Consider the following 15443-nt stretch of genomic DNA (forward strand, 5'->3'; position numbering starts at 1 on the left):
AGCAGAGGTTACTTTGCTTCAGAGTATCCAACAGAATTTGCTTCAGAATAAATGTACATGACAACATATGTGACTTGATGTCTGTACCAGAATGAAGCCAGAATGGTATTGACATCAAGTTATATTTGAATGTCAAGTTTATATGGACATTGCAATGTGAACAGACACGAATGATTAATGAAACTGTAATAATATGTTTCTTGGCTACTGAATTGTTTAAAGCATGATATAGATATGATCTAATGAATCTTTCCCCATACACTGAAAAGTAGATGAATAGTGAATGTTCTGGGTTTAATTTAATCATGACGTCTTCAGTACAGAGGCCACAAGTAATTTGCTCAAGAGCACAGTATAATCATTGTAAAGTCCAGTAGTTCTGCTTGGAATTTTTCCAAATGGAAAAGAAGGCACTTAAAAAATATATTTTTGTCACAGAATCACAACTTGGACTTTAGGGTTGAATAGCTTGTGAGCTACTCAGAGGCAAGATGTAAGTCTCTGGGCCCAAGTACCTGTCATACTGTCAGATACTAGATAAAACTTCACACACACAGACAACACAAACAAACAAACAATGACAAAATGAGATAGACCCTTGGCTTGCTGTTATCAACTATCAATTCTGTTTCAAAAAGGAAGACCTAGAGATTCTTTGTAATTCTGAGGTTCCCTTAAAAAATCGATAATCACTGCAGTAAAATACCAAGGTTAGAATTTGGAAGAAAATATTGTGAAGTTTTGACCAATCAGCAAAGTTTCAAATATTTCATGTCTATTAAGTGGTCGTTAAAAACCACCTTTCAAGAAGACTATCAAAGAGAGCCAGATAATTACATCGCCTGTGTGTATTTTAGTTTTTACTCTTTTTGTGCAAACTGTGATTCATAATTATTATTTTAAGTACTTGTCTTTTAAATCATACAGGAAAAAAGGAATAAGCCAAAAATGTAATAATTCTAGATTTTCTATTTAGCAGGTAGTTTCCTTAACCAGTGTTTTTTTTGTAACTGTACATGAATAAGATGTGTAACATAATGCTCTACTTACACAGTGTAACGGTTACCATTGTACCTCACTGTGTGTGTGTATGTGTGTGTGTGTATGTGTGTACTTAGAAGTCCTAAAATCTTCTCTGTGAGCAAATTTTCAGTATACAATATTATAACTATAGTCTTCATGTACATTACATCTCTAGACTTATTCACCCTATGTAACTCTAACATTGTCTCTTTCAACTTCCATCTCCTTATTTTCTCTGTGCCCCTCCACTCCTGGTAACCACTGTCTATTCTCTGTTTCTATATGTTTGACAGTTTTGATTTTTAGATTTCACATAGAAGTGAGATCATGCAATATTTTTCTTTCTGTGTCTGGCCTATTTTACTTAGCATAATGCAATACAGATTCATCCATATTGTCACAAATGTCAGAATCTCGTTTTCAGGCTGAATAACATTCATGCATGTACATACATATAAAGACACACACATCCCCCATATTTTTTAATCTATTCATCTGTTTATGTACACCTAGGATGTTTTTCCATTGAGCTATTGTCAATAAAGCTGTGGTGAACATGAGAATGCAGATATCTCTACAAGATGCTAACTTCATCTTCGTTAGTTATATACCCAGCAGAGGACTGGCTAGATCTTAAGGTATTTCTATTTTCAATTTTTAGAAGAACCTCTATACTGATTTCCATAACAGTTAAACCAATTCACATTCCCATCAACAATATATAAAGGCTCTCTTTCTGCCACACTGTCACCAACACTTGTTATCTATCCATTTTTTATAATAGTCACATTGACAAGTGTGAGGTGGTATCTTATAATGGTTTTGATTTGCATTTCCATGATGATTAGTGATGTTGAGTACCTTTTCAGATACATATTGGCCATTTTTATGTCTTCAGTGGAGAAATATCTATTCATATCTTTTGCCCATCTTTAATTTTTAGAATTTTAAAAATTATTTTTTATTTTTTGCTATTGAGTTGTGTGCATTCCTTATACATTTTGTATACCAACCCCTTATCAGATGTAGGATTTGCAACTGTGTCTCGGCTGACGTTTCATTTTTTTTCTTTTTATTGTTTTCTTTGCTACACAGAAACTTTGTCAGTTTGTAGTCCTACTTGTTTGTTTTTTGCTTTTGTTGCTTGAGTTTTTGGTGTGATAGCCAAAAAATTATTGCCCAGAACAATGTTGTAGAGCTCCCATGTTTTTTTCTAGGATTTTAATGGTTTCAGGTCTTGCATTTAGGTCTTTAATCCATTTTGGGTTGGTTTTTGTGTATGGTGTAAGATAAGATTCCAATGTTATACTTTGCATGTGGTTATCTGGTTTTCCATACATCATTATTGAACAGACTGTTCTTTCCCAGCTGTGTCTTCTTGATGGATTTGTTGAAAATTATTTGATTGTATATGCTTGGGTTTATTTTTGGGTTCTCTATTCTGTTCCATGAGTCTATGTGTCTGTTATTATATCAATACCATAATATTTTGGTTACTACAGGTATGTAGTATATTTTGAAATAAAAAACTATGTGCCTTCAACTGTGTTTTTCTTTCTAAATATTTCTCTATTTGGGGTCTTTGTGGTTCAATACGAATTTTAGAATTTTTTTTTCTATTTTTGTGAAGCATGCCATTGGAATTTTTATAGAGACAATGTTGAATCTGAATATCACTTTAGGTAATATAAAAATTCTAACAATATTAATTCTCCCACTCCATGGATATGGGATTTTTTTTTATTGGTATCCTCTATAATTTCTTTCACCAATATTCTGTAGTTTTCTGGGAAGTAGCAGTTAAAAATCTCCAACAACAATAACAACAACAAAAAAGCCCAGTACCAGAGAGTTTCATGGCCACATTCTACCAAACATTCAAACAAGAATCAAAGCAATCCCTCTTAAACTCTTCCAAAGAATAGAATCAGAAGAAATACTTTCAAACCCAGTTTATGAGGTCAGTATCATCCTGGTCCCAAAGCCAGATAAAGATACCACAGGAAAAGAAACCTGTTATAGGCCAATGTTTCTGATGAAGGTAGATGCAAAATTATTCAGTGGAATACTTGCAAACTGAATTCAATAACACATCAAAAAGATTATAAATCATGACGAAGTTGAATTTATCTCTGGGATGCAAAGTTGATTTAACATATGCAAACCAGTGTAATACATTGCATTAACAAAATGTCAAATAAAAACCACATGACCATCTCAACTGATGCAGAAAAAGCATTTGACAAAGTTCAACGTTCTTTCTTGATGAAGAAAACTCACCAATTTAAGTGGAGAATGAAATTTTGTCTACCTAATAAAGGTCATTTATGAAAAGTCCACAGATAACATCAATGGGGGAAAACCAAAAGCTTTTCTTCTAAAATCTGCTACAAGGAAAGGCTGCCTACTGTCACCGCTTCTATTCAACATAGTACTGGAAGTACTATCAAAAGCAATAAGACAAGGAAAAGAAATAAAAAGCACTCATACAAGAAATGAAGAAGTAAAATTACTCCTATTTGCAGACAATATAATCCTATGTGTAGAAAACTCCAAAGACTCTACCAAAAACCTCTTAGAACTAATAAATGAATTCAATCATTTATAGGATACAAAATCAACATGAAAAAATCAGTTACATTTTTGAATACCAATAATAATTTGTCCAAAAAAGAAATCACGAACAGTGTCTTACCATTCTTTATTGTGGCTGTTCAGTAAATCGATTTTTAAATGTAAGTGTTTATTAACGCTAATTATTTTGGAGGAAAAAATATATTTAATGTGACCAAATACTTCCTAAGCAGTTGTTTTCAAAGTAAGTAGGTATTTGCCATACTCAGACATGTTTTTTTTCTCTAAACCAATTGTTGCTGCAGATACAACCTTAATAGCAAGAATAAGCATTCCCTATAATTCTAGAATTACTAGTGAATAACAATTAGCATAAGTAATAAAAATGAATAGTTTCCTTTTTAATGGAATCTTTGGCGGTATGTTTATACATCATCCAGGCATAAAACCACCCTAAGTTCTCTGATCCACTACAGGTTTTTAAATAAAGAATTCTAATACCTAAATATTTTCAGAAACTTTAAACGGTGAAGCTGCCTCTTTCATGATTTGAAAACTCTTATTTTGAACTAGTCATGATTCAAGCAGTTAAAAATCAGGACCAGCTAATCTATTTTTAAGCTGAATCCCTTAAGTAATCTGGGATGCTTAAATCTTGATCCAGGCAGTCGTTTGGCTGTTGATCCGCTTCTTAGATCATCAGGGAATACAGAAAATGCACATGACATAGATGTATGATCTTTACATTCATTCGTTCATTCATTCATTCATTCATTTAGAGATGGAGTTTCGCTCTTTCACCCAGGCTGGAGTGAAGTCGCGTGCTTTTAGCCCTCTACAACCTCTGACTCCTGGTTCAAGGATTCTCCCGCCTCAGTTTGCAGAGTAGCTGAGATAATATAGTCTGGCTATGTTATCCTGAGTAGTTGGGATAAAATAGCCTAGCTAATTTTTGTGTTTTTAGTAGAGACAGGGTTTTGTCACGTTGGCTAAGCTGGTCTTACACTCCTGACCTCAAGTGATCCACTCGCCTCAGCCTCCCAAAGTGCTATGGTTACAGGCAAGAGCCACCATGCCTGGCCTTAGATGCATGATCTTTATACTACCTGAGCTTCATTCCTGAATCCCTGGTTGTCTTCCTACACTACTGAGCTGTGCTATTCCATGACTGTGGTACAAGGGTCTGTGAGTAGTCTAGCCCATGCCTTCATTTGCCTGAAGTATTCCCTGGTCCTACTCTGCTATCTAAAAGCAGAGAGGTCCTACTGCAGTAGTTACATATGGGAGACAAGAAAGAGAAGAGAAGAGAGTCATAAGAAGAAAGCAATTTCATATGAGTTACCCTAGTCCTGTGCTATTTATAATTTATTTCCTCCTCTAAAAGCTGCAATAGCCCAAGTGTATGTTCTTGACATATAATCTTCTCTTAGAATGAGAGGAGTCTTTGTGACCAACTCAAACCTACTAAGAATCCATATCAGAGCTGGAAAGGACTTTGGAGATCATCTAGACCAGTGGTTCCAAACCTTAATTTTGCCCAGACCTCCTGAAGAAAGGAACACTTCACTCCATTGGTAACATTCAGTGAGACTAGTGAAGGGATTCTTCAGAGCATAATGCAGGGAGAGACGTTATAGCATCTTGGCAGGAAAATAGGGGGCTTGCAATTTTTTTTTTTTTTTTTTTTTTTTTTTTTTGAGACGGAGTTTCGCTCTTGTTACCCAGGCTGGAGTGCAATGGCACGATCTCGGCTCACCGCAACCTCCGCCTCCTGGGTTCTAGCAATGCTCCTGCCTCAGCCTCCTGAGTAGCTGGGATTACAGGCATGTGCCACCATGCCCAGCTAATTTTTTGTATTTTAGTAGAGACGGGGTTTCACCGTGTTGACCAGGATGGTCTCGATCTCTTGACCTCGTGATCCACCCGCCTCGGCCTCCCAAAGTGCTGGGATTACAGATGTGAGCCACTGTGCCCAGCCTGGTGGCTTGTAATTTTAAAAGACCAGCCACCACCAATGCTGAACAGGAAATCCTGATATTACTACCTGGCACAGAACAGGCTGGGGTGGGAGGACACTGGTGAATTACTGTTTTAAACAGCCCTCTTCATTTAGTTATGAGAAAACTGAGGCTCAGAAATCTTAAGAGATTTTTTTTTTCTCATCCCTCAGATAGTGACTGACTCAGCCCCAGACACTGAAAATCTTTCCTCCTTAAATAATTTTATTACACTCTACGACATCTTCCTTAAATCCAGATTTTGTATAGAATTTTTCTGTGCCTAGTTAAAATGACAAAGCAAGAATAAAGGAGGGTAGAAAAACAAGAAAAGATAGAAGCGAGTAGGAAGGGAAGAAAGGAAGGAAGGAAGGGAGGGAGGGAGGGAAGAACAGGGAGGGAGGGAGAAGAAGAGAGGTAGAAAGAGGGAGGGAGGGAGGGAAGGAAACAAACAAACACAATCACCAAAATACAAGGGAACAAACACAGAGGGCATGACCCAGAGGAGCCTGGTAGCAGAATGCCGGTTGCATGAGGTAAGTCAGTGCTGTCGTGCAGTGATTGGGCTCTGAAAGCAGAAAGCAGACTGGAGGAGCTGGTAGATGAGCAACTCAAAACAGAATTACTTGGGAAAATCTTAATTTCACACTGATTTTGCAGGCAAGAAGAATGACTTGTAATTAGAGCAGGCTCTTATGTGTGGCAATGTGCTTGTTCCCTAGAAATTCTTTCAAGTGGTGACAACCTACTAGACCACCAGTAAGACTCTTCACCTGTCAAATCCTAGCCCTTCGGAACTGTTGGAATTCCAAAGTCAGAGCTGCGTTTTCTCCATTATATTCTTATTTCTGTTAAAACGCAAACAGTTCAGAGAAAGCACCGGGGAGAGAAGTTTTGATAGAAGCTGAATGCGATCAGCGGCTCCTGGCTGTGGGGGTGGAATCGTTAAGGCAGCTTCCCTCCGAAGGTGGAAAAACTCTAAAGAGCATTTTGTGGAGCTTGTGCGCTGAAGATGAATGTGACATGTAGGACATTTCTGCTTAACTTTGAACCTACTCTGAGAGAATTTCTCACCTTGTATTTCCTAAGGTAGAAGAAGATGATTCTTTTCCAAAACGTATAGGGAAACTGAAAAATAGTTTAGCTGAAAATACTTGAAACAATTTTTTGAGGGCACAAATCAGATATACTTTCCAAATCAAATGTGTTCTTTTTGTGTGTGGTGTGTATATGCAAAAGAACCTTTATTTATTCTAAATAATTCTAAGTAAAGACATGACAGATTATACAAAAAAAAAACAACCATCAAAACAATTTCTTTTTCTAAAAAAAAAGGCTGAAATTAATATGGTCTATAATCTGTGAAAATCACTGTGTGTAAATGAAGAGGGACTATGTTCCTGTTCAATGAATGCATATACTTATTGTAAGCTCTAGAGTGTTTATTGTGTTCTCTTAGAGCCCTTTGCACTCCTAAGTTCTTGGAGATTTGCCCTATGGTAATATTGACCCAACTATAAGCAGTGGGGTAACTGGCTTTATAGTCAGGAAATAGCAGTGTTCTTGAGTTTATTTATTCCAGGCCTATCCAAATCCATCATTATGATAAATGTTTTTTGAGGATTAACTATGTTCTTGTCACTCTGCAAAGTAGCTTATTTGAAATTTTTCCTTTTGTGTGAGAGTGTTAGGGGATGGCAGGGTCCCCAAATATACACACAGGTATCCCCTTCCTTCTGCTGATGTAAGCATTCGTCTCTCATTTGATGTCCCACGCTGCCTCCATCCCTGGGATCTGGTGTGACCCTCACTTGTATTCTCACCTGAATACAAGGATCCTTCTCCCTTCTACCCCTTTCCATTCTTGTCCCCACCCCTCAACCCCAATTCTCCAAGCTTACCACAGGGATATACTCATGTCTTAAGCTAGCACTGATGAATTATCTTTCAATGACATGAATTTTGAGCAGTGGTCCCCAAGGGAATGAGGAACTAAAGCTGAACGTTCTCAACCAGGAAGCTAAAGGGTGGTGTGTGCTTCCTGCTTGTTGAGCCCTCCAAAGCTACTGTCGCACTTGGCTTTCTCAAGGTCTGACTGCTGTCTTTTCTTTTGACCCTCAGAGTCCCTGTGGATTACAATAAATCCCCCTTTTCTGGCTTAAATTAGCCTGATCCCATTCTTTTAAAGAGAAGAACGATTTTGCATATGTAATCCTGCAGGATTAGAGAGGTTATATAAAGTCACACAACCACCAAGATTTTTAGAGAAATTACCTTTAAAGATACAATTCTATTGTTCAGAGATTTCGCGGGTTATCTTTGTTTCTTAAAAGTGTGCTCACTCTATCCTTTTATTCCTTTAGTTAAACTAACTCCAGTGCCAGAAATGGAAGGATTGCCTTTGGCCATCTTGAGAAAATACTCTGATATTCATTTTCACTGTATATACATTGATATCTGGTGTAAAATCCTCATTATCCTTTCTGGTGAACCCTAGGGCAATAAATATATGCTTAAAATGAGATTGCACTTGAAAGGGTGTTGCCCCACTTCTTTGGTAACTGAAAACATGTCTTCTTTACCACTCTGAAGTTAAACTTTGAGGCTACTGCTTTCATTTATCCACACTCTTCTGAATAACATGCTTGGTTTGAAGCAGGTCCTTAGAGTAGTGCAATGGTTGGATATACATATTGAAGAATATGGTTGGCTAATTCTTCCATTCCTGTTACTGTGAATTAGCAAATGTATTTCTGATTATGACTCTTAAATCAAAGGTGAATGCTGGAGAGATTAAATATCATTAATAATTCAGCAAGTAGAAAGTATAATTTTATCCTTTATAAAATGGCATGCTGACATTGCTGTATTCAGGAAGGCTCATTAAAACAGGTACAATTAGAGTGTGAATTTAAGGGACTGTTATTATGCCTTTTTACCTTCAGCAAAGATGCATGGAATTCTTTCTTTCCCCCTTACAAAGAATGATATTTCTGATAATGGAAATAACAAAGATTTTGATAGAGATATAAAGTTAAAGACAAAACTTTGGAGGTATTAAGTTCATTTCATGCTTCTTACTTTGTTTATAAAACACTGAATATGTCACAAAATATATTTCCTTCTTTCTTTTTTTTATGAGCCAGGGTCTGGCTCTGTCGCCCAGGCTGTAGTGCGGTGGCCTAGCTCACTGCCACTTCCACCTCTCCCGGGATCAAGCAAATAGCTGAGACTACATGTGTATGCCACCATGCCTGGCTAATTTTTATTTTTATTTTTTTGTAGAGACAGAGTTTCATCATGTTGCCCAGGCTGGTCTTGAACTCCTAAGCTCATGTGACAGCCACTTCAACCTCCCAAAGTGCTGGGATTACAGGTATGACCCACAATGCTCAGACTATATATACATATATATATTTCTCTAACAAATCTCTACTTAATGGCAAGTATTGTGAAGAGAAGTTCATAAAAAATTTGATGAACCGCCATCCTAATTCCCCCCTTTTTTTTTCCTGGAGAATTTTGGTAAAGGGAACTATCAACTTAACCGAATAAATAAAGCATGCTTGTCCAGTGCCTCCTACCCAATTTTTCTTCCACTGGATATACAATTATTTTCATTCATTCCCCAAAGTCTCTGCTGTCAAAAAGATAAGTAAATCACAGATCGAAGCTTGTTAAAGGCATCTATAACACAAAGAAAAGGAATAATTTCACTTTTCTGAGAACTATTGTATTGCCTCTAGAGTGAGTTTTATTTCATCATAAATATCATTTCAATTCAATGAAAGTTAGGTAAAAGCAAATGACATTGTCGTGTTTAGAAGTCTAGAGGCAAATAAAACATCCAGAATATATACTTAGATGTTATTCTCGCCATTTTGATAGAAGATAAAGTATTTTGATAGTAGTAGATTTCTTTATAGCATTTCAGAAATATTGTTTCCTTTGTCCCTTTATATTATAAAATGTATAAAAAGTGATTCCAAAATACCTTTGGTGGTAAGCTTTATTTTAGAGCCATTTTAGTTTCACAGCAAAATTGAACAGAAGGTACAGAATTATCTCATATATCTCCTTCCGCTATATATCCACAGACTTCCCTATCAACATCCCGCACTAGAGTAGTGCATTTGTTACTGTCTATGAACCTACCTTGACACATCATTCTCACCCAAACTCCATAGTCCGAGTCAGGGCTCACTCTTAAGGCTCACAGTGCATTTAGAGAGTCATTATTTTCTTTTTCTAACCAAAAGGATGCATTTCTTTGGCTAATGATTTTTAATTAACTAAAACGATGTTTGGATTAATAAATATTCACTTCTTTGGATGAAAAACAAGGCATGAGGGAATTACGTGCAAATGCAATGGATTATTTATGATCTTGAAAACAATTAATACTGAGAGTGGCTGCTGGTTGTCCAGTACCACAGCGTGCCAAGTACCTCCATGGTGCTCTCTCTGCATTGTCTCTCTTGTTCCTTACAGCCACTTTATGAGGAGTATGGTCTTATGAGGGATATAAAACTTAAAATGTGAGATGATAAAGCAGTTACTAAACTTCTGTGGTTCATAAGTGACAGTGAGGTAGGAGGCAGGGATTTGACTCTGGACCAGATTGAAGACTAGCTGAAAAAGGAGGAGGTGAAAGCACCTTTCCATAAGACATGCCCACCAGAGCCAGGCCAGTTTCCCATTGCCATGGCAACATCCAGAGGTTCATGCCCTTTTCCACGACAGTGGCCCAGAAGTACACCTCTTTTCTAGGAAATTCTGAATAACCTCCCTCTTCATTTGCATGCACTTAAAAGTAGGAAGAAATATGACTGCAGACCTGCCTCTGAGCTGCAGCTCTGGGCACAAAGCCTACAGGGTATCCCTGCTTCGCAAGGAGCGGTACCGCCGCTGCTGTACACGGCTGCTTCTATCAAAGTTGCTGCTGAACACCAATGGCTCACCCTTGAATTCGTTACTGAGTGAAGCCAAGAACCAGCTGGGTTATGCCCCAGTTTGGGGGATTGCCTGCCCTGCAACGAAAGGACTGCATTTGAATGGGATTCTAGAACCTGTTCTCTTAACTGCTGGACTATAGACTCGTCTTGTGTTTAGCATCCTTTGCTTTATTTTTTCCAGTTTATTCTCCACCCTTGATAATCCTTTTCACTTCACAGACCCAGACTATAACACATGCTCTAAGATAGTGCCAGCTAATATTCATTAAGTTTACTGTGCTGCTAGCATTGTTTCAAAGGGTTTCATTATTCTTATTTAACAGATGGAGAACAAAGAGGTTACATAATATGGCTAAGGAGAAAAATAAAAAGGAAGCTGTTAGGGGTTAAATTGTGTTCCCCCAAAATTTATATGTTGAAGTCCTAACCCCCAATACCTCAGAATGTGATTGTATTTGAAGATTAGGCAGGCCAGGTACAGTGGTTCATGCCTGTAATGCCAGCACTTTGGGAAGCCAAGATGAGAGGATCACTTGAGGTCAGGAGTGTGAGACCAGGCAACACAGACAGATCCTCTCTCTACACATTTTTTGTTTTAAATTAGTGGGGCATGGTAGTCCCAGCTACTTAGGAGGCTGAGGCAGGAGGGTCTGTCAAGCCCAGGAGTTTGAGGCCGCAGTAAGCTATGATCACACCACTGTACTCTAGCCTGGGTGACAGAGCAAGACCTTATCTCTAAAATAAATAGATAAATAAACAAAGATAAGGTCTTTGAGGAGGTAAAGTTAAAATGGGGTCATTAGAGTAGGCCCTAATCCAACCTGAATGATGGTCTTAAAAGAGGAGGAAATTTGAACACAGAAATAGATAGAGGGAAGACCATGTCAAAACATGGAGAAGGTTACCATCTACAAGCCAAGGAGAGAGGCCTCAAAAGAAACCACCCAGCTGCACTGCTGACTTACGGCCTCCATATTTGTGAGAAAATACATTTCTGTTGTGTAAGCCACCCAGTCTGTGGAATTTTGCCATAGTAGCCTTAGAAAATAAATATAGAAGCTGATAAAAAGACATTTGCAAGAATAAGAGTTTAGGGTAACCTGTGGAATAAGTTTATTCCATAATCCCTATAGCTAGTGTTAATTAGATCTTATATCTAAACACCATAGGCTGAATTGTTATTATTCCCAGATATGTTACAGCTCCTGTGTTTCAAGTTCTTAAGACCCCCAGTAGATGCCTAAATCCATGGATAGTACTAAACCCTATGTATACTATGCTTTTTCCGATACATACATACCTATGTTAACATTTATAAACTAAGCACAGTAAGAGATTAACCACAAAAACGAAAAATAACATGAAATAATTATAACTATACTGTAATATAAGTATGTGAGTTGAATGTGGACTCTCTCAAAATATTTGACTGCATGCACTCTTCTTGTAAGATGATAAAATGCCTGTGTACAGAGGTGAATGATATAGCATAACCGACACCGGCATCGCGACACAGCGTTATGCTACTATGGACCTTCTGATGATGTCTCAGGAAGAGCATCTGCTTCAGGTGATCTTGGATCATGTAGCCATGACGTTTTCCATGGTTGGATGTTAGGATAAGACAGTGTCCTTGGTTGTAGTGATTTGAACACAAGCACTGCCACCAGTGAATCTGCTAACCACCACAGCTGCTATGTGAGTAAGAGGTGGACACCCAGCTGGGCGAAGGAATGATTCATGTCCCGGGAAGGACAGGATGGATGACTTAAGATTCTATCCTGTTCCTTAGAACGACCTACAATTTAAAACTTATGAATTGTTTATCTCTGGAATTTTGCATTTAATATTTTAAAACTGTGGTTGCTCATGGGTTACTGAAACCAAGAGGAGAGAAAGTATGGAGAAAGAAGACTACTGTCAACTTCAAATCTAGGGCATTTCTTGTTTCTGTTGACCAATAAGGACTACCAAGTGTGTTAGTGCTTAGATTAAATTTATGAGTGGCTATAAGGTAAAACATTAATGAATTTATAACAATTGGTTACTAAGTAAAGGCAGGAAAAAAAAAAAACACATAAATACAGGATAACCAATTAGAATCAAATGCCAAAAAGGAAGAATTTAAAGAATGGGAAATGCTTAAATGAGAAGACATGAGATGAAACCTGTGTTTATAATCACGTGTTTCAAAAAAGGTGAGTGCTTTTATAGATTAAATTGAACTCTGAGAAAGCTCTCTTCCTTTCTTCTTCAACAAAAATGCTTTGTTACAATGCATGGCCACTAATATCTGTCACAACTGGATTTTTAAGGGGACTTTCAGAGTTATTTTAAAACTTTGTTTCACGGCTCTTCATGTCTTTGGTGGGAAGTGAGATAATTAACTTTTATCTGCCTTTTCCTTGTGCAGTCTTTAAAAGAGCACAGTATTTCACCTGTGACATTTTCCATTTAGCCATCATCACCTCTGGGTAGAGAATTCCAGAGTTTCACAAAACTCTAGTTCCATAGACTATTAATAGAAATTGCATCTACTTACAGTCTACTTTTGAGAAATTTGTGCTGTATAATTACTACCACCATAGCAATACAAGTTCATTTTTTTCTTTAAATTTCCAAAATTATGACATGAAATGTTTTATAACTTTATACAATTTTACATCTATACTAAAAATTAAAGTCAACTGACTGCAAGAATCTGAGCGAATAATCAATTCACTATAAAGTTTCAAGTTTCTGAATTGAGATTGAATTTGTCGCCTGTGAATAAGGAATGATGATGATGATGAAGATGATGATGGTAGAGATGATAAGTACTTGAGCATTTGTTGAATGATTACTAGGTTTCAGGCCATGAACTAACCACTTGTTAGAGGCTTTGCATACTAATATATATTATAAAAACTCCAATAGTATAATGTAGTATGCACCCTTTTTAAAAATTATTTTATCATAGCAAATCTCCCCCCTTGTCATGAGAATCTGGTAGGACTATTATTGATGGAGGATAATTTGGGGAGTGGTGTCTTAAGCTCATACTTAGCCTTATAATTAACATCAGCTTTAAGTTGACTAATTATTTGTCATTATAGAATTAACTCTTTCTGGAGACTGTTGAGGACCCTGTGTTGGCTTGTTCTATTCTCTCTCCAATATTTAGAAATACTCATAACAAATGTAGGAGTTAGCTGTGTTTGCAGAACAGCCCCACTAAACTTTAGTTGGCTTAAAATAGTAACAACCACTATTTAGCTCACAAGCCTGCAAGCTGATGACTTAGACTGGACTCAGGTGTGTGAGTTTTCTGGTCTTTGCTGGGCTGACACTATGGTTTTATTCAAATGTAGCTGTGTAGAGGATAGGTGCTCTCACATGTCTGGAAACACAGCTAAGGTGACTGATCTCTCCTCCATGTGGTCTTTCATTCTCCAGAAACCTAACTTGGGCTTGTTCACATGATAGTTATAGTGTACCAAGAGACAGTATAGAAGCAAAGACTCTTGAGACCTAGGATGACAATTGGCATGCTGTCACATTCTGTTAGCCAGAGCGAGCCACAAGTCAGTCCAGCTGACCCAGTTTTAGGTTGTTCTTTTAACCTTGTTTATGGTTCATTCTTGCCATGAATAATAATTATTAAATAGTAACATTTTTCAATTGCTCATTTATAGATTCTGGGCTTAGTGTCTTGCTTAGACTTGATTATTTGATGATTATCCGTTAAAAATTAAAAGCATAATAAAACATTCAAAACCTTAGAGAAAATACAGGGATTTTAAAACCCAATCTCAATATGGAAGAGGAATCCTAAGCTGAAAAGCTATGGAAGAAATTACAAAAAACCGGCCCAACAGATTTGCCCCCTTTAAAAATAAAGCATGTGTCACTCTCAGCTGATGAAATTGCCTTTTATTTTGCTGAGAAAACAGAAGCAATCAGAAGACTTTCAAGTATCTACCATGTTCTCCTTATCTGTTAGCATTTATTTTCACATCTTCTGTCTCCATTTATGATACTGTACATAAACTCTTCATGCCCCTTTCTCAAGCCAAATCCCTATCTTACAGTAGACTCTAGGGCAGGCGTGCCCAAACTTTTTACACAGGGGGCCAGTTCACTGTCCCTCAGACCATTGGAGGGCCGCCACATACTGTGCTCCTCTCACTGACCACCAATGAAAGAGGTGCCCCTTCCTGAAGTGTGGCGGGGGGCCGGATAAATGGCCACAGGGGGCCGCATGCGGCCTGCGGGCCGTAGTTTGGGGACGCCTGCTCTAGGGTCTCTCTCCAACTCAATATATTGCTCCATTAAATATTTTTCTATTTTCCATCTCTCTAAATCTTCCTTATCAACAGAAAAATAAGCTATATTACTCCTATCTAAAATAAATCATTATCTTAATTCACTTCTCCTCTAATAACCATTATTTTCCTTTTCAACAAAACTTTTCCCAAGTGTTTTTAGCTGTTGTCTCCAAGTTGTTTTCCCTTACTTTCCCTCAGATTTGTTCTAAGAGGCTCTCATTCCAAACTCCTCTTGTCAGAGTCACTGAAGACATCCACGTTGTTATAATCATGTCACACCTAAATGTCAGTCTTCCTCTTATCAGTATTTGACCCTAGTGATTATTCTCTCGTCTCTTGAAATATTTCTTTCCTTGTATTTCAGGAGTCTTCTCCTTCCCCCTCCCAAATGGCTACTTTTCATTCTTCTGCTGCTTGAAGTTCCCCAGAGCTCAGCCTTTGTTTATCTTTTCTTTTTATATCTATGACCACTCCATTAGTAATATCATCGAATTTCGTGGCTTTATATGTTACCTATTTGCTGATGATTCCCACATGAGAATCTCTAGCTCTCACTTCTCTCCTAAAGTCACTTTTTCCCAAATGAC

Source organism: Saimiri boliviensis, chromosome 13, assembly GCF_048565385.1.
Source record: "Saimiri boliviensis isolate mSaiBol1 chromosome 13, mSaiBol1.pri, whole genome shotgun sequence".
In the NCBI taxonomy this organism is placed as follows: Eukaryota; Metazoa; Chordata; class Mammalia; order Primates; family Cebidae; genus Saimiri; species Saimiri boliviensis.